The 19,073-nt window shown below is 42.5% G+C and overlaps 36 non-coding genes across 36 annotated transcripts; all 36 read left to right on the forward strand.

The window, feature by feature from the left end:
- The first annotated feature begins 203 nt into the window (after positions 1–203).
- LOC140021935 (5S ribosomal RNA) lies at positions 204–322 on the forward strand. Its single transcript, XR_011825917.1, has one exon. It is a non-coding gene; the product is annotated as a 5S ribosomal RNA (ribosomal RNA).
- Positions 323–739: 417 nt separating this feature from the next.
- On the forward strand, positions 740–858 carry LOC140023834 (5S ribosomal RNA). The gene has a single exon (XR_011827799.1). It is a non-coding gene; the product is annotated as a 5S ribosomal RNA (ribosomal RNA).
- Positions 859–1,274: 416 nt separating this feature from the next.
- LOC140021936 (5S ribosomal RNA) lies at positions 1,275–1,393 on the forward strand. The gene has a single exon (XR_011825918.1). It is a non-coding gene; the product is annotated as a 5S ribosomal RNA (ribosomal RNA).
- A 417-nt stretch (positions 1,394–1,810) lies between these two features.
- Positions 1,811–1,929, forward strand: LOC140022116 (5S ribosomal RNA). The gene has a single exon (XR_011826098.1). It is a non-coding gene; the product is annotated as a 5S ribosomal RNA (ribosomal RNA).
- A 416-nt stretch (positions 1,930–2,345) lies between these two features.
- LOC140021937 (5S ribosomal RNA) lies at positions 2,346–2,464 on the forward strand. The gene has a single exon (XR_011825919.1). It is a non-coding gene; the product is annotated as a 5S ribosomal RNA (ribosomal RNA).
- Positions 2,465–2,880: 416 nt separating this feature from the next.
- On the forward strand, positions 2,881–2,999 carry LOC140021938 (5S ribosomal RNA). The gene has a single exon (XR_011825920.1). It is a non-coding gene; the product is annotated as a 5S ribosomal RNA (ribosomal RNA).
- Positions 3,000–3,416: 417 nt separating this feature from the next.
- Positions 3,417–3,535, forward strand: LOC140022117 (5S ribosomal RNA). The gene has a single exon (XR_011826099.1). It is a non-coding gene; the product is annotated as a 5S ribosomal RNA (ribosomal RNA).
- Positions 3,536–3,952: 417 nt separating this feature from the next.
- Positions 3,953–4,071, forward strand: LOC140023835 (5S ribosomal RNA). Its single transcript, XR_011827800.1, has one exon. It is a non-coding gene; the product is annotated as a 5S ribosomal RNA (ribosomal RNA).
- A 416-nt stretch (positions 4,072–4,487) lies between these two features.
- Positions 4,488–4,606, forward strand: LOC140021939 (5S ribosomal RNA). Its single transcript, XR_011825921.1, has one exon. It is a non-coding gene; the product is annotated as a 5S ribosomal RNA (ribosomal RNA).
- Positions 4,607–5,023: 417 nt separating this feature from the next.
- Positions 5,024–5,142, forward strand: LOC140024498 (5S ribosomal RNA). The gene has a single exon (XR_011828472.1). It is a non-coding gene; the product is annotated as a 5S ribosomal RNA (ribosomal RNA).
- Positions 5,143–5,559: 417 nt separating this feature from the next.
- LOC140022118 (5S ribosomal RNA) lies at positions 5,560–5,678 on the forward strand. The gene has a single exon (XR_011826100.1). It is a non-coding gene; the product is annotated as a 5S ribosomal RNA (ribosomal RNA).
- Positions 5,679–6,094: 416 nt separating this feature from the next.
- LOC140022119 (5S ribosomal RNA) lies at positions 6,095–6,213 on the forward strand. The gene has a single exon (XR_011826101.1). It is a non-coding gene; the product is annotated as a 5S ribosomal RNA (ribosomal RNA).
- A 416-nt stretch (positions 6,214–6,629) lies between these two features.
- Positions 6,630–6,748, forward strand: LOC140021941 (5S ribosomal RNA). Its single transcript, XR_011825923.1, has one exon. It is a non-coding gene; the product is annotated as a 5S ribosomal RNA (ribosomal RNA).
- Positions 6,749–7,165: 417 nt separating this feature from the next.
- Positions 7,166–7,284, forward strand: LOC140023837 (5S ribosomal RNA). The gene has a single exon (XR_011827802.1). It is a non-coding gene; the product is annotated as a 5S ribosomal RNA (ribosomal RNA).
- Positions 7,285–7,700: 416 nt separating this feature from the next.
- On the forward strand, positions 7,701–7,819 carry LOC140024779 (5S ribosomal RNA). The gene has a single exon (XR_011828755.1). It is a non-coding gene; the product is annotated as a 5S ribosomal RNA (ribosomal RNA).
- A 416-nt stretch (positions 7,820–8,235) lies between these two features.
- LOC140023838 (5S ribosomal RNA) lies at positions 8,236–8,354 on the forward strand. Its single transcript, XR_011827803.1, has one exon. It is a non-coding gene; the product is annotated as a 5S ribosomal RNA (ribosomal RNA).
- A 416-nt stretch (positions 8,355–8,770) lies between these two features.
- Positions 8,771–8,889, forward strand: LOC140024499 (5S ribosomal RNA). Its single transcript, XR_011828473.1, has one exon. It is a non-coding gene; the product is annotated as a 5S ribosomal RNA (ribosomal RNA).
- A 416-nt stretch (positions 8,890–9,305) lies between these two features.
- On the forward strand, positions 9,306–9,424 carry LOC140023982 (5S ribosomal RNA). Its single transcript, XR_011827949.1, has one exon. It is a non-coding gene; the product is annotated as a 5S ribosomal RNA (ribosomal RNA).
- A 416-nt stretch (positions 9,425–9,840) lies between these two features.
- Positions 9,841–9,959, forward strand: LOC140022120 (5S ribosomal RNA). The gene has a single exon (XR_011826102.1). It is a non-coding gene; the product is annotated as a 5S ribosomal RNA (ribosomal RNA).
- A 416-nt stretch (positions 9,960–10,375) lies between these two features.
- On the forward strand, positions 10,376–10,494 carry LOC140023983 (5S ribosomal RNA). The gene has a single exon (XR_011827950.1). It is a non-coding gene; the product is annotated as a 5S ribosomal RNA (ribosomal RNA).
- Positions 10,495–10,910: 416 nt separating this feature from the next.
- Positions 10,911–11,029, forward strand: LOC140022121 (5S ribosomal RNA). The gene has a single exon (XR_011826103.1). It is a non-coding gene; the product is annotated as a 5S ribosomal RNA (ribosomal RNA).
- A 416-nt stretch (positions 11,030–11,445) lies between these two features.
- On the forward strand, positions 11,446–11,564 carry LOC140022123 (5S ribosomal RNA). Its single transcript, XR_011826105.1, has one exon. It is a non-coding gene; the product is annotated as a 5S ribosomal RNA (ribosomal RNA).
- A 416-nt stretch (positions 11,565–11,980) lies between these two features.
- LOC140023839 (5S ribosomal RNA) lies at positions 11,981–12,099 on the forward strand. Its single transcript, XR_011827804.1, has one exon. It is a non-coding gene; the product is annotated as a 5S ribosomal RNA (ribosomal RNA).
- Positions 12,100–12,515: 416 nt separating this feature from the next.
- LOC140024500 (5S ribosomal RNA) lies at positions 12,516–12,634 on the forward strand. Its single transcript, XR_011828474.1, has one exon. It is a non-coding gene; the product is annotated as a 5S ribosomal RNA (ribosomal RNA).
- A 416-nt stretch (positions 12,635–13,050) lies between these two features.
- Positions 13,051–13,169, forward strand: LOC140023984 (5S ribosomal RNA). Its single transcript, XR_011827951.1, has one exon. It is a non-coding gene; the product is annotated as a 5S ribosomal RNA (ribosomal RNA).
- Positions 13,170–13,585: 416 nt separating this feature from the next.
- LOC140022124 (5S ribosomal RNA) lies at positions 13,586–13,704 on the forward strand. Its single transcript, XR_011826106.1, has one exon. It is a non-coding gene; the product is annotated as a 5S ribosomal RNA (ribosomal RNA).
- A 416-nt stretch (positions 13,705–14,120) lies between these two features.
- LOC140023985 (5S ribosomal RNA) lies at positions 14,121–14,239 on the forward strand. Its single transcript, XR_011827952.1, has one exon. It is a non-coding gene; the product is annotated as a 5S ribosomal RNA (ribosomal RNA).
- A 416-nt stretch (positions 14,240–14,655) lies between these two features.
- Positions 14,656–14,774, forward strand: LOC140022125 (5S ribosomal RNA). Its single transcript, XR_011826107.1, has one exon. It is a non-coding gene; the product is annotated as a 5S ribosomal RNA (ribosomal RNA).
- A 416-nt stretch (positions 14,775–15,190) lies between these two features.
- On the forward strand, positions 15,191–15,309 carry LOC140022126 (5S ribosomal RNA). The gene has a single exon (XR_011826108.1). It is a non-coding gene; the product is annotated as a 5S ribosomal RNA (ribosomal RNA).
- Positions 15,310–15,726: 417 nt separating this feature from the next.
- On the forward strand, positions 15,727–15,845 carry LOC140024100 (5S ribosomal RNA). Its single transcript, XR_011828072.1, has one exon. It is a non-coding gene; the product is annotated as a 5S ribosomal RNA (ribosomal RNA).
- A 416-nt stretch (positions 15,846–16,261) lies between these two features.
- LOC140023276 (5S ribosomal RNA) lies at positions 16,262–16,380 on the forward strand. The gene has a single exon (XR_011827246.1). It is a non-coding gene; the product is annotated as a 5S ribosomal RNA (ribosomal RNA).
- Positions 16,381–16,797: 417 nt separating this feature from the next.
- On the forward strand, positions 16,798–16,916 carry LOC140022127 (5S ribosomal RNA). The gene has a single exon (XR_011826109.1). It is a non-coding gene; the product is annotated as a 5S ribosomal RNA (ribosomal RNA).
- Positions 16,917–17,333: 417 nt separating this feature from the next.
- LOC140022128 (5S ribosomal RNA) lies at positions 17,334–17,452 on the forward strand. The gene has a single exon (XR_011826110.1). It is a non-coding gene; the product is annotated as a 5S ribosomal RNA (ribosomal RNA).
- A 416-nt stretch (positions 17,453–17,868) lies between these two features.
- LOC140023986 (5S ribosomal RNA) lies at positions 17,869–17,987 on the forward strand. The gene has a single exon (XR_011827953.1). It is a non-coding gene; the product is annotated as a 5S ribosomal RNA (ribosomal RNA).
- Positions 17,988–18,404: 417 nt separating this feature from the next.
- Positions 18,405–18,523, forward strand: LOC140024101 (5S ribosomal RNA). Its single transcript, XR_011828073.1, has one exon. It is a non-coding gene; the product is annotated as a 5S ribosomal RNA (ribosomal RNA).
- Positions 18,524–18,939: 416 nt separating this feature from the next.
- Positions 18,940–19,058, forward strand: LOC140023277 (5S ribosomal RNA). The gene has a single exon (XR_011827247.1). It is a non-coding gene; the product is annotated as a 5S ribosomal RNA (ribosomal RNA).
- The last annotated feature ends 15 nt before the right edge of the window (positions 19,059–19,073 follow it).

The following is a 19,073-nucleotide window of genomic DNA, read 5'->3' on the forward strand; positions in this document are numbered from 1 at the left end:
TTGATTTCATGATAATTTAGAGTTGCGGGATGATGGAAAAAAACAGGGGGCAAATCAATAACAAAAAAAAATATGAAAGCAAATAAACGAAAGGGTAAGAGAAAAATGCTTGAATTGACGCTTAAAATGAATTTCGGTCTAGAAAAGCCACACTGCTTCGCAGGACGGGATGGTTTAAAAGAATAAAGCGAAAGGAACATGGCGGGTGCGATCATACCAGCACTAATGCACCGGATCCCATCAGAACTCCGAAGTTAAGCATGCTTGGGCGACAGTAGTACTAGGATGGGTGACCCCCTGGGAATTCCTCTTGTTGCACCCCTCTTTTTTTTGTTTCGAAATCCAAATTTCCTATTCGTTCTTTATCCAGTAGTAATTTAGCTCCGTCGGAACGATTGCATAATATTTTGCTTCTTGTCGAAGCGTGAAGGAGGATCTGAAGGCGCGAGACAAATCAGGAACGGTACGGCTCGATCAAAGCCCGGATCGTCGCTCAAATTTGTCGGCGTAAATGTATCAGCGCAAGCGTGAAGGATTGATTTCATGATAATTTAGAGTTGCGGGATGATGGAAAAAAACAGGGGGCAAATCAATAGCAAAAAAAAAATATGAAAGCAAATAAATAAAAGGATAATAGGAAAATGCTTGAATTGACGCTTAAAATGAATTTCGGTCTAGAAAAGCCACACTGCTTCGCAGGACGGGGTAGTTTAAAAGAATAAAGCGAAAGGAACATGGCGGGTGCGATCATACCAGCACTAATGCACCGAATCCCATCAGAACTCCGAAGTTAAGCATGCTTGGGCGAGAGTAGTGCTAGGATGGGTGACCCCCTGGGAATTCCTCTTGTTGCACCCCTCTCTTTTTTGTTTCGAAATTCAAATTTTCTATTCGTTCTTTATCCTGTAGTAATTTAGCTCCGTCGGAACGATTGCTTAATATTTTGCTTCTTGTCGAAGCGTGAAGGAGGATCTGAAGGCGCGAGACAAATCAGGAACGGTACGGTTCGATCAAAGCCCGGATCGTCGCTCAAATTTGTCGGCGCAAATGTATCAGCGCAAGCATGAATGATTGATTTCATGATAATTTAGAGTTGCGGGATGATGGAAAAAAACAGGGGGCAAATCAATAACAAAAAAAAATATGAAAGCAAATAAACGAAAGGGTAAGAGAAAAATGCTTGAATTGACGCTTAAAATGAATTTCGGTCTAGAAAAGCCACACTGCTTCGCAGGACGGGATGGTTTAAAAGAATAAAGCGAAAGGAACATGGCGGGTGCGATCATACCAGCACTAATGCACCGGATCCCATCAGAACTCCGAAGTTAAGCATGCTTGGGCGACAGTAGTACTAGGATGGGTGACCCCCTGGGAATTCCTCTTGTTGCACCCCTCTTTTTTTTGTTTCGAAATCCAAATTTCCTATTCGTTCTTTATCCAGTAGTAATTTAGCTCCGTCGGAACGATTGCTTAATATTTTGCTTCTTGTCGAAGCGTGAAGGAGGATCTGAAGGCGCGAGACAAATCAGGAACGGTACGGCTCGATCAAAGCCCGGATCGTCGCTCAAATTTGTCGGCGCAAATGTATCAGCGCAAGCGTGATGGATTGATTTCATGATAATTTAGAGTTGCGGGATGATGGAAAAAAACAGGGGGCAAATCAATAACAAAAAAAAAATATGAAAGCAAATAAATAAAAGGATAATAGGAAAATGCTTGAATTGACGCTTAAAATGAATTTCGGTCTAGAAAAGCCACACTGCTTCGCAGGACGGGGTAGTTTAAAAGAATAAAGCGAAAGGAATATGGCGGGTGCGATCATACCAGCACTAATGCACCGGATCCCATCAGAACTTCGAAATTAAGCGTGTTTGGGCGAGAGTAGTACTTGGATTGGTGACCCCCTGGGAAGTCCTCGTGTTGCACCCCTCTCTTTTTTGTTTCGAAATCCAAATTTCCTATTCGTTCTTTATCCTGTAGTAATTTAGCTCCGTCGGAACGATTGCTTAATATTTTGCTTCTTGTCGAAGCGTGAAGGAGGATCTGAAGGCGCGAGACAAATCAGGAACGGTACGGTTCGATCAAAGCCCGGATCGTCGCTCAAATTTGTCGGCGCAAATGTATCAGCGCAAGCATGAATGATTGATTTCATGATAATTTAGAGTTGCGGGATGATGGAAAAAAACAGGGGGCAAATCAATAACAAAAAAAAATATGAAAGCAAATAAACGAAAGGGTAAGAGAAAAATGCTTGAATTGACGCTTAAAATGAATTTCGGTCTAGAAAAGCCACACTGCTTCGCAGGACGGGATGGTTTAAAAGAATAAAGCGAAAGGAACATGGCGGGTGCGATCATACCAGCACTAATGCACCGGATCCCATCAGAACTCCGAAGTTAAGCATGCTTGGGCGACAGTAGTACTAGGATGGGTGACCCCCTGGGAATTCCTCTTGTTGCACCCCTCTTTTTTTTGTTTCGAAATCCAAATTTCCTATTCGTTCTTTATCCAGTAGTAATTTAGCTCCGTCGGAACGATTGCATAATATTTTGCTTCTTGTCGAAGCGTGAAGGAGGATCTGAAGGCGCGAGACAAATCAGGAACGGTACGGTTCGATCAAAGCCCGGATCGTCGCTCAAATTTGTCGGCGCAAATGTATCAGCGCAAGCATGAAGGATTGATTTCATGATAATTTAGAGTTGCGGGATGATGGAAAAAAACAGGGGGCAAATCAATAACAAAAAAAAATATGAAAGCAAATAAACAAAAGGGTAAGAGAAAAATGCTTGAATTGACGCTTAAAATGAATTTCGGTCTAGAAAAGCCACACTGCTTCGCAGGACGGGATGGTTTAAAAGAATAAAGCGAAAGGAACATGGCGGGTGCGATCATACCAGCACTAATGCACCGGATCCCATCAGAACTCCGAAGTTAAGCATGCTTGGGCGACAGTAGTACTAGGATGGGTGACCCCCTGGGAATTCCTCTTGTTGCACCCCTCTTTTTTTTGTTTCGAAATCCAAATTTCCTATTCGTTCTTTATCCTGTAGTAATTTAGCTCCGTCGGAACGATTGCTTAATATTTTGCTTCTTGTCGAAGCGTGAAGGAGGATCTGAAGGCGCGAGACAAATCAGGAACGGTACGGCTCGATCAAAGCCCGGATCGTCGCTCAAATTTGTCGGCGCAAATGTATCAGCGCAAGCGTGAAGGATTGATTTCATGATAATTTAGAGTTGCGGGATGATGGAAAAAAACAGGGGGCAAATCAATAACAAAAAAAAAATATGAAAGCAAATAAATAAAAGGATAATAGGAAAATGCTTGAATTGACGCTTAAAATGAATTTCGGTCTACAAAAGCCACACTGTTTCGCAGGACGGGGTAGTTTAAAAGAATAAAGCGAAAGGAATATGGCGGGTGCGATCATACCAGCACTAATGCACCGGATCCCATCAGAACTTCGAAATTAAGCGTGTTTGGGCGAGAGTAGTACTTGGATTGGTGACCCCCTGGGAAGTCCTCGTGTTGCACCCCTCTCTTTTTTGTTTCGAAATCCAAATTTCCTATTCGTTCTTTATCCAGTAGTAATTTAGCTCCGTCGGAACGATTGCATAATATTTTGCTTCTTGTCGAAGCGTGAAGGAGGATCTGAAGGCGCGAGACAAATCAGGAACAGTACGGCTCGATCAAAGCCCGGATCGTCGCTCAAATTTGTCGGCGTAAATGTATCAGCGCAAGCGTGAAGGATTGATTTCATGATAATTTAGAGTTGCGGGATGATGGAAAAAAACAGGGGGCAAATCAATAGCAAAAAAAAAATATGAAAGCAAATAAATAAAAGGATAATAGGAAAATGCTTGAATTGACGCTTAAAATGAATTTCGGTCTAGAAAAGCCACACTGCTTCGCAGGACGGGGTAGTTTAAAAGAATAAAGCGAAAGGAACATGGCGGGTGCGATCATACCAGCACTAATGCACCGAATCCCATCAGAACTCCGAAGTTAAGCATGCTTGGGCGAGAGTAGTGCTAGGATGGGTGACCCCCTGGGAATTCCTCTTGTTGCACCCCTCTCTTTTTTGTTTCGAAATTCAAATTTTCTATTCGTTCTTTATCCTGTAGTAATTTAGCTCCGTCGGAACGATTGCTTAATATTTTGCTTCTTGTCGAAGCGTGAAGGAGGATCTGAAGGCGCGAGACAAATCAGGAACGGTACGGTTCGATCAAAGCCCGGATCGTCGCTCAAATTTGTCGGCGCAAATGTATCAGCGCAAGCATGAAGGATTGATTTCATGATAATTTAGAGTTGCGGGATGATGGAAAAAAACAGGGGGCAAATCAATAACAAAAAAAAATATGAAAGCAAATAAACAAAAGGGTAAGAGAAAAATGCTTGAATTGACGCTTAAAATGAATTTCGGTCTAGAAAAGCCACACTGCTTCGCAGGACGGGATGGTTTAAAAGAATAAAGCGAAAGGAACATGGCGGGTGCGATCATACCAGCACTAATGCACCGGATCCCATCAGAACTCCGAAGTTAAGCATGCTTGGGCGACAGTAGTACTAGGATGGGTGACCCCCTGGGAATTCCTCTTGTTGCACCCCTCTTTTTTTTGTTTCGAAATCCAAATTTCCTATTCGTTCTTTATCCTGTAGTAATTTAGCTCCGTCGGAACGATTGCTTAATATTTTGCTTCTTGTCGAAGCGTGAAGGAGGATCTGAAGGCGCGAGACAAATCAGGAACGGTACGGCTCGATCAAAGCCCGGATCGTCGCTCAAATTTGTCGGCGCAAATGTATCAGCGCAAGCGTGATGGATTGATTTCATGATAATTTAGAGTTGCGGGATGATGGAAAAAAACAGGGGGCAAATCAATAACAAAAAAAAAATATGAAAGCAAATAAATAAAAGGATAATAGGAAAATGCTTGAATTGACGCTTAAAATGAATTTCGGTCTAGAAAAGCCACACTGCTTCGCAGGACGGGGTAGTTTAAAAGAATAAAGCGAAAGGAATATGGCGGGTGCGATCATACCAGCACTAATGCACCGGATCCCATCAGAACATCGAAATTAAGCGTGTTTGGGCGAGAGTAGTACTTGGATTGGTGACCCCCTGGGAAGTCCTCGTGTTGCACCCCTCTCTTTTTTGTTTCGAAATCCAAATTTCCTATTCGTTCTTTATCCTGTAGTAATTTAGCTCCGTCGGAACGATTGCTTAATATTTTGCTTCTTGTCGAAGCGTGAAGGAGGATCTGAAGGCGCGAGACAAATCAGGAACGGTACGGCTCGATCAAAGCCCGGATCGTCGCTCAAATTTGTCGGCGCAAATGTATCAGCGCAAGCGTGAAGGATTGATTTCATGATAATTTAGAGTTGCGGGATGATGGAAAAAAACAGGGGGCAAATCAATAACAAAAAAAAAATATGAAAGCAAATAAATAAAAGGATAATAGGAAAATGCTTGAATTGACGCTTAAAATGAATTTCGGTCTAGAAAAGCCACACTGCTTCGCAGGACGGGGTAGTTTAAAAGAATAAAGCGAAAGGAATATGGCGGGTGCGATCATACCAGCACTAATGCACCGGATCCCATCAGAACTTCGAAATTAAGCGTGTTTGGGCGAGAGTAGTACTTGGATTGGTGACCCCCTGGGAAGTCCTCGTGTTGCACCCCTCTCTTTTTTGTTTCGAAATCCAAATTTCCTATTCGTTCTTTATCCAGTAGTAATTTAGCTCCGTCGGAACGATTGCTTAATATTTTGCTTCTTGTCGAAGCGTGAAGGAGGATCTGAAGGCGCGAGACAAATCAGGAACGGTACGGTTCGATCAAAGCCCGGATCGTCGCTCAAATTTGTCGGCGCAAATGTATCAGCGCAAGCATGAAGGATTGATTTCATGATAATTTAGAGTTGCGGGATGATGGAAAAAAACAGGGGGCAAATCAATAACAAAAAAAAATATGAAAGCAAATAATCAAAAGGGTAAGAGAAAAATGCTTGAATTGACGCTTAAAATGAATTTCGGTCTAGAAAAGCCACACTGCTTCGCAGGACGGGATGGTTTAAAAGAATAAAGCGAAAGGAACATGGCGGGTGCGATCATACCAGCACTAATGCACCGGATCCCATCAGAACTTCGAAATTAAGCGTGTTTGGGCGAGAGTAGTACTTGGATTGGTGACCCCCTGGGAAGTCCTCGTGTTGCACCCCTCTCTTTTTTGTTTCGAAATCCAAATTTACTATTCGTTCTTTATCCAGTAGTAATTTAGCTCCGTCGGAACGATTGCTTAATATTTTGCTTCTTGTCGAAGCGTGAAGGAGGATCTGAAGGCGCGAGACAAATCAGGAACGGTACGGTTCGATCAAAGCCCGGATCGTCGCTCAAATTTGTCGGCGCAAATGTCTCAGCGCAAGCATGAATGATTGATTTCATGATAATTTAGAGTTGCGGGATGATGGAAAAAAACAGGGGGCAAATCAATAACAAAAAAAAATATGAAAGCAAATAAACGAAAGGGTAAGAGAAAAATGCTTGAATTGACGCTTAAAATGAATTTCGGTCTAGAAAAGCCACACTGCTTCGCAGGACGGGATGGTTTAAAAGAATAAAGCGAAAGGAACATGGCGGGTGCGATCATACCAGCACTAATGCACCGGATCCCATCAGAACTCCGAAGTTAAGCATGCTTGGGCGACAGTAGTACTAGGATGGGTGACCCCCTGGGAATTCCTCTTGTTGCACCCCTCTTTTTTTTGTTTCGAAATCCAAATTTCCTATTCGTTCTTTATCCAGTAGTAATTTAGCTCCGTCGGAACGATTGCATAATATTTTGCTTCTTGTCGAAGCGTGAAGGAGGATCTGAAGGCGCGAGACAAATCAGGAACGGTACGGCTCGATCAAAGCCCGGATCGTCGCTCAAATTTGTCGGCGTAAATGTATCAGCGCAAGCGTGAAGGATTGATTTCATGATAATTTAGAGTTGCGGGATGATGGAAAAAAACAGGGGGCAAATCAATAGCAAAAAAAAAATATGAAAGCAAATAAATAAAAGGATAATAGGAAAATGCTTGAATTGACGCTTAAAATGAATTTCGGTCTAGAAAAGCCACACTGCTTCGCAGGACGGGGTAGTTTAAAAGAATAAAGCGAAAGGAACATGGCGGGTGCGATCATACCAGCACTAATGCACCGAATCCCATCAGAACTCCGAAGTTAAGCATGCTTGGGCGAGAGTAGTGCTAGGATGGGTGACCCCCTGGGAATTCCTCTTGTTGCACCCCTCTCTTTTTTGTTTCGAAATTCAAATTTTCTATTCGTTCTTTATCCTGTAGTAATTTAGCTCCGTCGGAACGATTGCTTAATATTTTGCTTCTTGTCGAAGCGTGAAGGAGGATCTGAAGGCGCGAGACAAATCAGGAACGGTACGGCTCGATCAAAGCCCGGATCGTTGCTCAAATTTGTCGGCGCAAATGTATCAGCGCAAGCGTGAAGGATTGATTTCATGATAATGTAGAGTTGCGGGATGATGGAAAAAAACAGGGGGCAAATCAATAACAAAAAAAATTATGAAAGCAAATAAATAAAAGGATAATAGGAAAATGCTTGAATTGACGCTTAAAATGAATTTCGGTCTAGAAAAGCCACACTGCTTCGCAGGACGGGGTAGTTTAAAAGAATAAAGCGAAAGGAATATGGCGGGTGCGATCATACCAGCACTAATGCACCGGATCCCATCAGAATTTCGAAATTAAGCGTGTTTGGGCGAGAGTAGTACTTGGATTGGTGACCCCCTGGGAAGTCTTCGTGTTGCACCCCTCTCTTTTTTGTTTCGAAATCCAAATTTCCTATTCGTTCTTTATCCAGTAGTAATTTAGCTCCGTCGGAACGATTGCTTAATATTTTGCTTCTTGTCGAAGCGTGAAGGAGGATCTGAAGGCGCGAGACAAATCAGGAACGGTACGGTTCGATCAAAGCCCGGATCGTCGCTCAAATTTGTCGGCGCAAATGTATCAGCGCAAGCATGAAGGATTGATTTCATGATAATTTAGAGTTGCGGGATGATGGAAAAAAATAGGGGGCAAATCAATAACAAAAAAAAATATGAAAGCAAATAAATAAAAGGATAATAGGAAAATGCTTGAATTGACGCTTAAAATGAATTTCGGTCTAGAAAAGCCACACTGCTTCGCAGGACGGGGTAGTTTAAAAGAATAAAGTGAAAGGAACATGGCGGGTGCGATCATACCAGCACTAATGCACCGAATCCCATCAGAACTCCGAAGTTAAGCATGCTTGGGCGAGAGTAGTGCTAGGATGGGTGACCCCCTGGGAATTCCTCTTGTTGCACCCCTCTCTTTTTTGTTTCGAAATTCAAATTTTCTATTCGTTCTTTATCCTGTAGTAATTTAGCTCCGTCGGAACGATTGCTTAATATTTTGCTTCTTGTCGAAGCGTGAAGGAGGATCTGAAGGCGCGAGACAAATCAGGAACGGTACGGCTCGATCAAAGCCCGGATCGTTGCTCAAATTTGTCGGCGCAAATGTATCAGCGCAAGCGTGAAGGATTGATTTCATGATAATGTGGAGTTGCGGGATGATGGAAAAAAACAGGGGGCAAATCAATAACAAAAAAAATTATGAAAGCAAATAAATAAAAGGATAATAGGAAAATGCTTGAATTGACGCTTAAAATGAATTTCGGTCTAGAAAAGCCACACTGCTTCGCAGGACGGGGTAGTTTAAAAGAATAAAGCGAAAGGAATATGGCGGGTGCGATCATACCAGCACTAATGCACCGGATCCCATCAGAACATCGAAATTAAGCGTGTTTGGGCGAGAGTAGTACTTGGATTGGTGACCCCCTGGGAAGTCCTCGTGTTGCACCCCTCTCTTTTTTGTTTCGAAATCCAAATTTCCTATTCGTTCTTTATCCTGTAGTAATTTAGCTCCGTCGGAACGATTGCTTAATATTTTGCTTCTTGTCGAAGGGTGAAGGAGGATCTGAAGGCGCGAGACAAATCAGGAACGGTACGGCTCGATCAAAGCCCGGATCGTCGATCAAATTTGTCGGCGCAAATGTATCAGCGCAAGCGTGAAGGATTGATTTCATGATAATGTAGAGTTGCGAGATGATGGAAAAAAACAGGGGGCAAATCAATAACAAAAAAAATTATGAAAGCAAATAAATAAAAGGATAATAGGAAAATGCTTGAATTGACGCTTAAAATGAATTTCGGTCTAGAAAAGCCACACTGCTTCGCAGGACGGGGTAGTTTAAAAGAATAAAGCGAAAGGAATATGGCGGGTGCGATCATACCAGCACTAATGCACCGGATCCCATCAGAACTTCGAAATTAAGCGTGTTTGGGCGAGAGTAGTACTTGGATTGGTGACCCCCTGGGAAGTCCTCGTGTTGCTCCCCTCTCTTTTTTGTTTCGAAATCCAAATTTCCTATTCGTTCTTTATCCTGTAGTAATTTAGCTCCGTCGGAACGATTGCTTAATATTTTGCTTCTTGTCGAAGCGTGAAGGAGGATCTGAAGGCGCGAGACAAATCAGGAACGGTACGGCTCGATCAAAGCCCGGATCGTCGCTCAAATTTGTCGGCGCAAATGTATCAGCGCAAGCGTGAAGGATTGATTTCATGATAATTTAGAGTTGCGGGATGATGGAAAAAAACAGGGGGCAAATCAATAACAAAAAAAAATATGAAAGCAAATAAATAAAAGGATAATAGGAAAATGCTTGAATTGACGCTTAAAATGAAATTCGGTCTAGAAAAGCCACACTGCTTCGCAGGACGAGATAGTTTAAAAGAATAAAGCGAAAGGAATATGGCGGGTGCGATCATACCAGCACTAATGCACCGGATCCCATCAGAACTTCGAAATTAAGCGTGTTTGGGCGAGAGTAGTACTTGGATTGGTGACCCCCTGGGAAGTCCTCGTGTTGCACCCCTCTCTTTTTTGTTTCGAAATCCAAATTTCCTATTCGTTCTTTATCCTGTAGTAATTTAGCTCCGTCGGAACGATTGCTTAATATTTTGCTTCTTGTCGAAGCGTGAAGGAGGATCTGAAGGCGCGAGACAAATCAGGAATGGTACGGCTCTATCAAAGCCCGGATCGTCGCTCAAATTTGTCGGCGCAAATGTATCAGCGCAAGCGTGAATGATTGATTTCATGATAATTTAGAGTTGCGGGATGATGGAAAAAAACAGGGGGCAAATCAATAACAAAAAAAAATATGAAAGCAAATAAATAAAAGGATAATAGGAAAATGCTTGAATTGACGCTTAAAATGAATTTCGGTCTAGAAAAGCCACACTGCTTCGCAGGACGGGGTAGTTTAAAAGAATAAAGCGAAAGGAATATGGCGGGTGCGATCATACCAGCACTAATGCACCGGATCCCATCAGAACTTCGAAATTAAGCGTGTTTGGGCGAGAGTAGTACTTGGATTGGTGACCCCCTGGGAAGTCCTCGTGTTGCTCCCCTCTCTTTTTTGTTTCGAAATCCAAATTTCCTATTCGTTCTTTATCCTGTAGTAATTTAGCTCCGTCGGAACGATTGCTTAATATTTTGCTTCTTGTCGAAGCGTGAAGGAGGATCTGAAGGCGCGAGACAAATCAGGAACGGTACGGCTCGATCAAAGCCCGGATCGTCGCTCAAATTTGTCGGCGCAAATGTATCAGCGCAAGCGTGAAGGATTGATTTCATGATAATTTAGAGTTGCGGGATGATGGAAAAAAACAGGGGGCAAATCAATAACAAAAAAAAATATGAAAGCAAATAAATAAAAGGATAATAGGAAAATGCTTGAATTGACGCTTAAAATGAAATTCGGTCTAGAAAAGCCACACTGCTTCGCAGGACGAGGTAGTTTAAAAGAATAAAGCGAAAGGAATATGGCGGGTGCGATCATACCAGCACTAATGCACCGGATCCCATCAGAACTTCGAAATTAAGCGTGTTTGGGCGAGAGTAGTACTTGGATTGGTGACCCCCTGGGAAGTCCTCGTGTTGCACCCCTCTCTTTTTTGTTTCGAAATCCAAATTTCCTATTCGTTCTTTATCCTGTAGTAATTTAGCTCCGTCGGAACGATTGCTTAATATTTTGCTTCTTGTCGAAGCGTGAAGGAGGATCTGAAGGCGCGAGACAAATCAGGAATGGTACGGCTCTATCAAAGCCCGGATCGTCGCTCAAATTTGTCGGCGCAAATGTATCAGCGCAAGCGTGAATGATTGATTTCATGATAATTTAGAGTTGCGGGATGATGGAAAAAAACAGGGGGCAAATCAATAACAAAAAAAAATATGAAAGCAAATAAATAAAAGGATAATAGGAAAATGCTTGAATTGACGCTTAAAATGAATTTCGGTCTAGAAAAGCCACACTGCTTCGCAGGACGGGGTAGTTTAAAAGAATAAAGCGAAAGAAATATGGCGGGTGCGATCATACCAGCACTAATGCACCGGATCCCATCAGAACTTCGAAATTAAGCGTGTTTGGGCGAGAGTAGTACTTGGATTGGTGACCCCCTGGGAAGTCCTCGTGTTGCACCCCTCTCTTTTTTGTTTCGAAATCCAAATTTCCTATTCGTTCTTTATCCAGTAGTAATTTAGCTCCGTCGGAACGATTGCTTAATATTTTGCTTCTTGTCGAAGCGTGAAGGAGGATCTGAAGGCGCGAGACAAATCAGGAACGGTACGGTTCGATCAAAGCCCGGATCGTCGCTCAAATTTGTCGGCGCAAATGTATCAGCGCAAGCATGAAGGATTGATTTCATGATAATTTAGAGTTGCGGGATGATGGAAAAAAATAGGGGGCAAATCAATAACAAAAAAAAATATGAAAGCAAATAAATAAAAGGATAATAGGAAAATGCTTGAATTGACGCTTAAAATGAATTTCGGTCTAGAAAAGCCACACTGCTTCGCAGGACGGGGTAGTTTAAAAGAATAAAGCGAAAGGAACATGGCGGGTGCGATCATACCAGCACTAATGCACCGAATCCCATCAGAACTCCGAAGTTAAGCATGCTTGGGCGAGAGTAGTGCTAGGATGGGTGACCCCCTGGGAATTCCTCTTGTTGCACCCCTCTCTTTTTTGTTTCGAAATTCAAATTTTCTATTCGTTCTTTATCCTGTAGTAATTTAGCTCCGTCGGAACGATTGCTTAATATTTTGCTTCTTGTCGAAGCGTGAAGGAGGATCTGAAGGCGCGAGACAAATCAGGAACGGTACGGCTCGATCAAAGCCCGGATCGTTGCTCAAATTTGTCGGCGCAAATGTATCAGCGCAAGCGTGAAGGATTGATTTCATGATAATGTGGAGTTGCGGGATGATGGAAAAAAACAGGGGGCAAATCAATAACAAAAAAAATTATGAAAGCAAATAAATAAAAGGATAATAGGAAAATGCTTGAATTGACGCTTAAAATGAATTTCGATCTAGAAAAGCCACACTGCTTCGCAGGACGGGGTAGTTTAAAAGAATAAAGCGAAAGGAATATGGCGGGTGCGATCATACCAGCACTAATGCACCGGATCCCATCAGAACATCGAAATTAAGCGTGTTTGGGCGAGAGTAGTACTTGGATTGGTGACCCCCTGGGAAGTCCTCGTGTTGCACCCCTCTCTTTTTTGTTTCGAAATCCAAATTTCCTATTCGTTCTTTATCCTGTAGTAATTTAGCTCCGTCGGAACGATTGCTTAATATTTTGCTTCTTGTCGAAGGGTGAAGGAGGATCTGAAGGCGCGAGACAAATCAGGAACGGTACGGCTCGATCAAAGCCCGGATCGTCGATCAAATTTGTCGGCGCAAATGTATCAGCGCAAGCGTGAAGGATTGATTTCATGATAATGTAGAGTTGCGAGATGATGGAAAAAAACAGGGGGCAAATCAATAACAAAAAAAATTATGAAAGCAAATAAATAAAAGGATAATAGGAAAATGCTTGAATTGACGCTTAAAATGAATTTCGGTCTAGAAAAGCCACACTGCTTCGCAGGACGGGGTAGTTTAAAAGAATAAAGCGAAAGGAATATGGCGGGTGCGATCATACCAGCACTAATGCACCGGATCCCATCAGAACTTCGAAATTAAGCGTGTTTGGGCGAGAGTAGTACTTGGATTGGTGACCCCCTGGGAAGTCCTCGTGTTGCTCCCCTCTCTTTTTTGTTTCGAAATCCAAATTTCCTATTCGTTCTTTATCCTGTAGTAATTTAGCTCCGTCGGAACGATTGCTTAATATTTTGCTTCTTGTCGAAGCGTGAAGGAGGATCTGAAGGCGCGAGACAAATCAGGAACGGTACGGCTCGATCAAAGCCCGGATCGTCGCTCAAATTTGTCGGCGCAAATGTATCAGCGCAAGCGTGAAGGATTGATTTCATGATAATTTAGAGTTGCGGGATGATGGAAAAAAACAGGGGGCAAATCAATAACAAAAAAAAATATGAAAGCAAATAAATAAAAGGATAATAGGAAAATGCTTGAATTGACGCTTAAAATGAAATTCGGTCTAGAAAAGCCACACTGCTTCGCAGGACGAGATAGTTTAAAAGAATAAAGCGAAAGGAATATGGCGGGTGCGATCATACCAGCACTAATGCACCGGATCCCATCAGAACTTCGAAATTAAGCGTGTTTGGGCGAGAGTAGTACTTGGATTGGTGACCCCCTGGGAAGTCCTCGTGTTGCACCCCTCTCTTTTTTGTTTCGAAATCCAAATTTCCTATTCGTTCTTTATCCTGTAGTAATTTAGCTCCGTCGGAACGATTGCTTAATATTTTGCTTCTTGTCGAAGCGTGAAGGAGGATCTGAAGGCGCGAGACAAATCAGGAATGGTACGGCTCTATCAAAGCCCGGATCGTCGCTCAAATTTGTCGGCGCAAATGTATCAGCGCAAGCGTGAATGATTGATTTCATGATAATTTAGAGTTGCGGGATGATGGAAAAAAACAGGGGGCAAATCAATAACAAAAAAAAATATGAAAGCAAATAAATAAAAGGATAATAGGAAAATGCTTGAATTGACGCTTAAAATGAATTTCGGTCTAGAAAAGCCACACTGCTTCGCAGGACGGGGTAGTTTAAAAGAATAAAGCGAAAGGAATATGGCGGGTGCGATCATACCAGCACTAATGCACCGGATCCCATCAGAACTTCGAAATTAAGCGTGTTTGGGCGAGAGTAGTACTTGGATTGGTGACCCCCTGGGAAGTCCTCGTGTTGCTCCCCTCTCTTTTTTGTTTCGAAATCCAAATTTCCTATTCGTTCTTTATCCTGTAGTAATTTAGCTCCGTCGGAACGATTGCTTAATATTTTGCTTCTTGTCGAAGCGTGAAGGAGGATCTGAAGGCGCGAGACAAATCAGGAACGGTACGGCTCGATCAAAGCCCGGATCGTCGCTCAAATTTGTCGGCGCAAATGTATCAGCGCAAGCGTGAAGGATTGATTTCATGATAATTTAGAGTTGCGGGATGATGGAAAAAAACAGGGGGCAAATCAATAACAAAAAAAAATATGAAAGCAAATAAATAAAAGGATAATAGGAAAATGCTTGAATTGACGCTTAAAATGAAATTCGGTCTAGAAAAGCCACACTGCTTCGCAGGACGAGGTAGTTTAAAAGAATAAAGCGAAAGGAATATGGCGGGTGCGATCATACCAGCACTAATGCACCGGATCCCATCAGAACTTCGAAATTAAGCGTGTTTGGGCGAGAGTAGTACTTGGATTGGTGACCCCCTGGGAAGTCCTCGTGTTGCACCCCTCTCTTTTTTGTTTCGAAATCCAAATTTCCTATTCGTTCTTTATCCTGTAGTAATTTAGCTCCGTCGGAACGATTGCTTAATATTTTGCTTCTTGTCGAAGCGTGAAGGAGGATCTGAAGGCGCGAGACAAATCAGGAATGGTACGGCTCTATCAAAGCCCGGATCGTCGCTCAAATTTGTCGGCGCAAATGTATCAGCGCAAGCGTGAATGATTGATTTCATGATAATTTAGAGTTGCGGGATGATGGAAAAAAACAGGGGGCAAATCAATAACAAAAAAAAATATGAAAGCAAATAAATAAAAGGATAATAGGAAAATGCTTGAATTGACGCTTAAAATGAATTTCGGTCTAGAAAAGCCACACTGCTTCGCAGGACGGGGTAGTTTAAAAGAATAAAGCGAAAGAAATATGGCGGGTGCGATCATACCAGCACTAATGCACCGGATCCCATCAGAACTTCGAAATTAAGCGTGTTTGGGCGAGAGTAGTACTTGGATTGGTGACCCCCTGGGAAGTCCTCGTGTTGCACCCCTCTCTTTTTTGTTTCGAAATCCAAATTTCCTATTCGTTCTTTATCCTGTAGTAATTTAGCTCTGTCGGAACGATTGCTTAATATTTTGCTTCTTGTCGAAGCGTGAAAGAGGATCTGAAGGCGCGAGACAAATCAGGAACGGTACGGCTCGATCAAAGCCCGGATCGTCGCTCAAATTTGTCGGCGCAAATGTATCAGCGCAAGCGTGAAGGATTGATTTCATGATAATTTAGAGTTGCGGGATGATGGAAAAAAACAGGGGGCAAATCAATAACAAAAAAAAAATATGAAAGCAAATAAATAAAAGGATAATAGGAAAATGCTTGAATTGACGCTTAAAATGAATTTCGGTCTAGAAAAGCCACACTGCTTCGCAGGACGGGGTAGTTTAAAAGAATAAAGCGAAAGGAATATGGCGGGTGCGATCATACCAGCACTAATGCACCGGATCCCATCAGAATTTCGAAATTAAGCGTGTTTGGGCGAGAGTAGTACTTGGATTGGTGACCCCCTGGGAAGTCCTCGTGTTGCACCCCTCTCTTTTTTGTTTCGAAATCCAAATTTCCTATTCGTTCTTTATCCAGTAGTAATTTAGCTCCGTCGGAACGATTGCTTAATATTTTGCTTCTTGTCGAAGCGTGAAGGAGGATCTGAAGGCGCGAGACAAATCAGGAACGGTACGGTTCGATCAAAGCCCGGATCGTCGCTCAAATTTGTCGGCGCAAATGTATCAGCGCAAGCATGAAGGATTGATTTCATGATAATTTAGAGTTGCGGGATGATGGAAAAAAATAGGGGGCAAATCAATAACAAAAAAAAATATGAAAGCAAATAAACAAAAGGGTAAGAGAAAAATACTTGAATTGACGCTTAAAATGAATTTCGGTCTAGAAAAGCCACACTGCTTCGCAGGACGGGATGGTTTAAAAGAATAAAACGAAAGGAACATGGCGGGTGCGATCATACCAGCACTAATGCACCGGATCCCATCAGAACTCCGAAGTTAAGCATGCTTGGGCGACAGTAGTACTAGGATGGGTGACCCCCTGGGAATTCCTTTTGTTGCACCCCTCTTTTTTTTGTTTCGAAATCCAAATTTCCTATTCGTTCTTTATCCTGTAGTAATTTAGCTCCGTCGGAACGATTGCTTAATATTTTGCTTCTTGTCGAAGCGTGAAGGAGGATCTGAAGGCGCGAGACAAATCAGGAACGGTACGGCTCGATCAAAGCCCGGATCGTCGCTCAAATTTGTCGGCGCAAATGTATCAGCGCAAGCGTGAAGGATTGATTTCATGATAATTTAGAGTTGCGGGATGATGGAAAAAAACAGGGGGCAAATCAATAACAAAAAAAAAATATGAAAGCAAATAAATAAAAGGATAATAGGAAAATGCTTGAATTGACGCTTAAAATGAATTTCGGTCTAGAAAAGCCACACTGCTTCGCAGGACGGGGTAGTTTAAAAGAATAAAGCGAAAGAAATATGGCGGGTGCGATCATACCAGCACTAATGCACCGGATCCCATCAGAACTTCGAAATTAAGCGTGTTTGGGCGAGAGTAGTACTTGGATTGGTGACCCCCTGGGAAGTCCTCGTGTTGCACCCCTCTCTTTTTTGTTTCGAAATCCAAATTTCCTATTCGTTCTTTATCCTGTAGTAATTTAGCTCTGTCGGAACGATTGCTTAATATTTTGCTTCTTGTCGAAGCGTGAAAGAGGATCTGAAGGCGCGAGACAAATCAGGAACGGTACGGCTCGATCAAAGCCCGGATCGTCGCTCAAATTTGTCGGCGCAAATGTATCAGCGCAAGCGTGAAGGATTGATTTCATGATAATTTAGAGTTGCGGGATGATGGAAAAAAACAGGGGGCAAATCAATAACAAAAAAAAAATATGAAAGCAAATAAATAAAAGGATAATAGGAAAATGCTTGAATTGACGCTTAAAATGAAATTCGGTCTAGAAAAGCCACACTGCTTCGCAGGACGAGGTAGTTTAAAAGAATAAAGCGAAAGGAATATGGCGGGTGCGATCATACCAGCACTAATGCACCGGATCCCATCAGAACTTCGAAATTAAGCGTGTTTGGGCGAGAGTAGTACTTGGATTGGTGACCCCCTGGGAAGTCCTCGTGTTGCACCCCTCTCTTTTTTGTTTCGAAATCCAAATTTCCTATTCGTTCTTTATCCTGTAGTAATTTAGCTCCGTCGGAACGATTGGTTAATATTTTGCTTCTTGTCGAAGCGTGAAGGAGGATCTGAAGGCGCGAGACAAATCAGGAATGGTACGGCTCTATCAAAGCCCGGATCGTCGCTCAAATTTGTCGGCGCAAATGTATCAGCGCAAGCGTGAATGATTGATTTCATGATAATTTAGAGTTGCGGGATGATGGAAAAAAACAGGGGGCAAATCAATAACAAAAAAAAATATGAAAGCAAATAAATAAAAGGATAATAGGAAAATGCTTGAATTGACGCTTAAAATGAATTTCGGTCTAGAAAAGCCACACTGCTTCGCAGGACGGGGTAGTTTAAAAGAATAAAGCGAAAGGAATATGGCGGGTGCGATCATACCAGCACTAATGCACCGGATCCCATCAGAACTTCGAAATTAAGCGTGTTTGGGCGAGAGTAGTACTTGGATTGGTGACCCCCTGGGAAGTCCTCGTGTTGCTCCCCTCTCTTTTTTGTTTCGAAATCCAAATTTCCTATTCGTTCTTTATCCTGTAGTAATTTAGCTCCGTCGGAACGATTGCTTAATATTTTGCTTCTTGTCGAAGCGTGAAGGAGGATCTGAAGGCGCGAGACAAATCAGGAACGGTACGGCTCGATCAAAGCCCGGATCGTCGCTCAAATTTGTCGGCGCAAATGTATCAGCGCAAGCGTGAAGGATTGATTTCATGATAATTTAGAGTTGCGGGATGATGGAAAAAAACAGGGGGCAAATCAATAACAAAAAAAAAATATGAAAGCAAATAAATAAAAGGATAATAGGAAAATGCTTGAATTGACGCTTAAAATGAATTTCGGTCTAGAAAAGCCACACTGCTTCGCAGGACGGGGTAGTTTAAAAGAATAAAGCGAAAGGAATATGGCGGGTGCGATCATACCAGCACTAATGCACCGGATCCCATCAGAATTTCGAAATTAAGCGTGTTTGGGCGAGAGTAGTACTTGGATTGGTGACCCCCTGGGAAGTCCTCGTGTTGCACCCCTCTCTTTTTTGTTTCGAAATCCAAATTTCCTATTCGTTCTTTATCCAGTAGTAATTTAGCTCCGTCGGAACGATTGCTTAATATTTTGCTTCTTGTCGAAGCGTGAAGGAGGATCTGAAGGCGCGAGACAAATCAGGAACGGTACGGTTCGATCAAAGCCCGGATCGTCGCTCAAATTTGTCGGCGCAAATGTATCAGCGCAAGCATGAAGGATTGATTTCATGATAATTTAGAGTTGCGGGATGATGGAAAAAAATAGGGGGCAAATCAATAACAAAAAAAAATATGAAAGCAAATAAACAAAAGGGTAAGAGAAAAATGCTTGAATTGACGCTTAAAATGAATTTCGGTCTAGAAAAGCCACACTGCTTCGCAGGACGGGATGGTTTAAAAGAATAAAACGAAAGGAACATGGCGGGTGCGATCATACCAGCACTAATGCACCGGATCCCATCAGAACTCCGAAGTTAAGCATGCTTGGGCGACAGTAGTACTAGGATGGGTGACCCCCTGGGAATTCCTTTTGTTGCACCCCTCTTTTTTTTGTTTC

The sequence above is a fragment of the Coffea arabica genome, chromosome 11e (assembly GCF_036785885.1).
Source record: "Coffea arabica cultivar ET-39 chromosome 11e, Coffea Arabica ET-39 HiFi, whole genome shotgun sequence".
Taxonomy (NCBI): domain Eukaryota; kingdom Viridiplantae; phylum Streptophyta; class Magnoliopsida; order Gentianales; family Rubiaceae; genus Coffea; species Coffea arabica.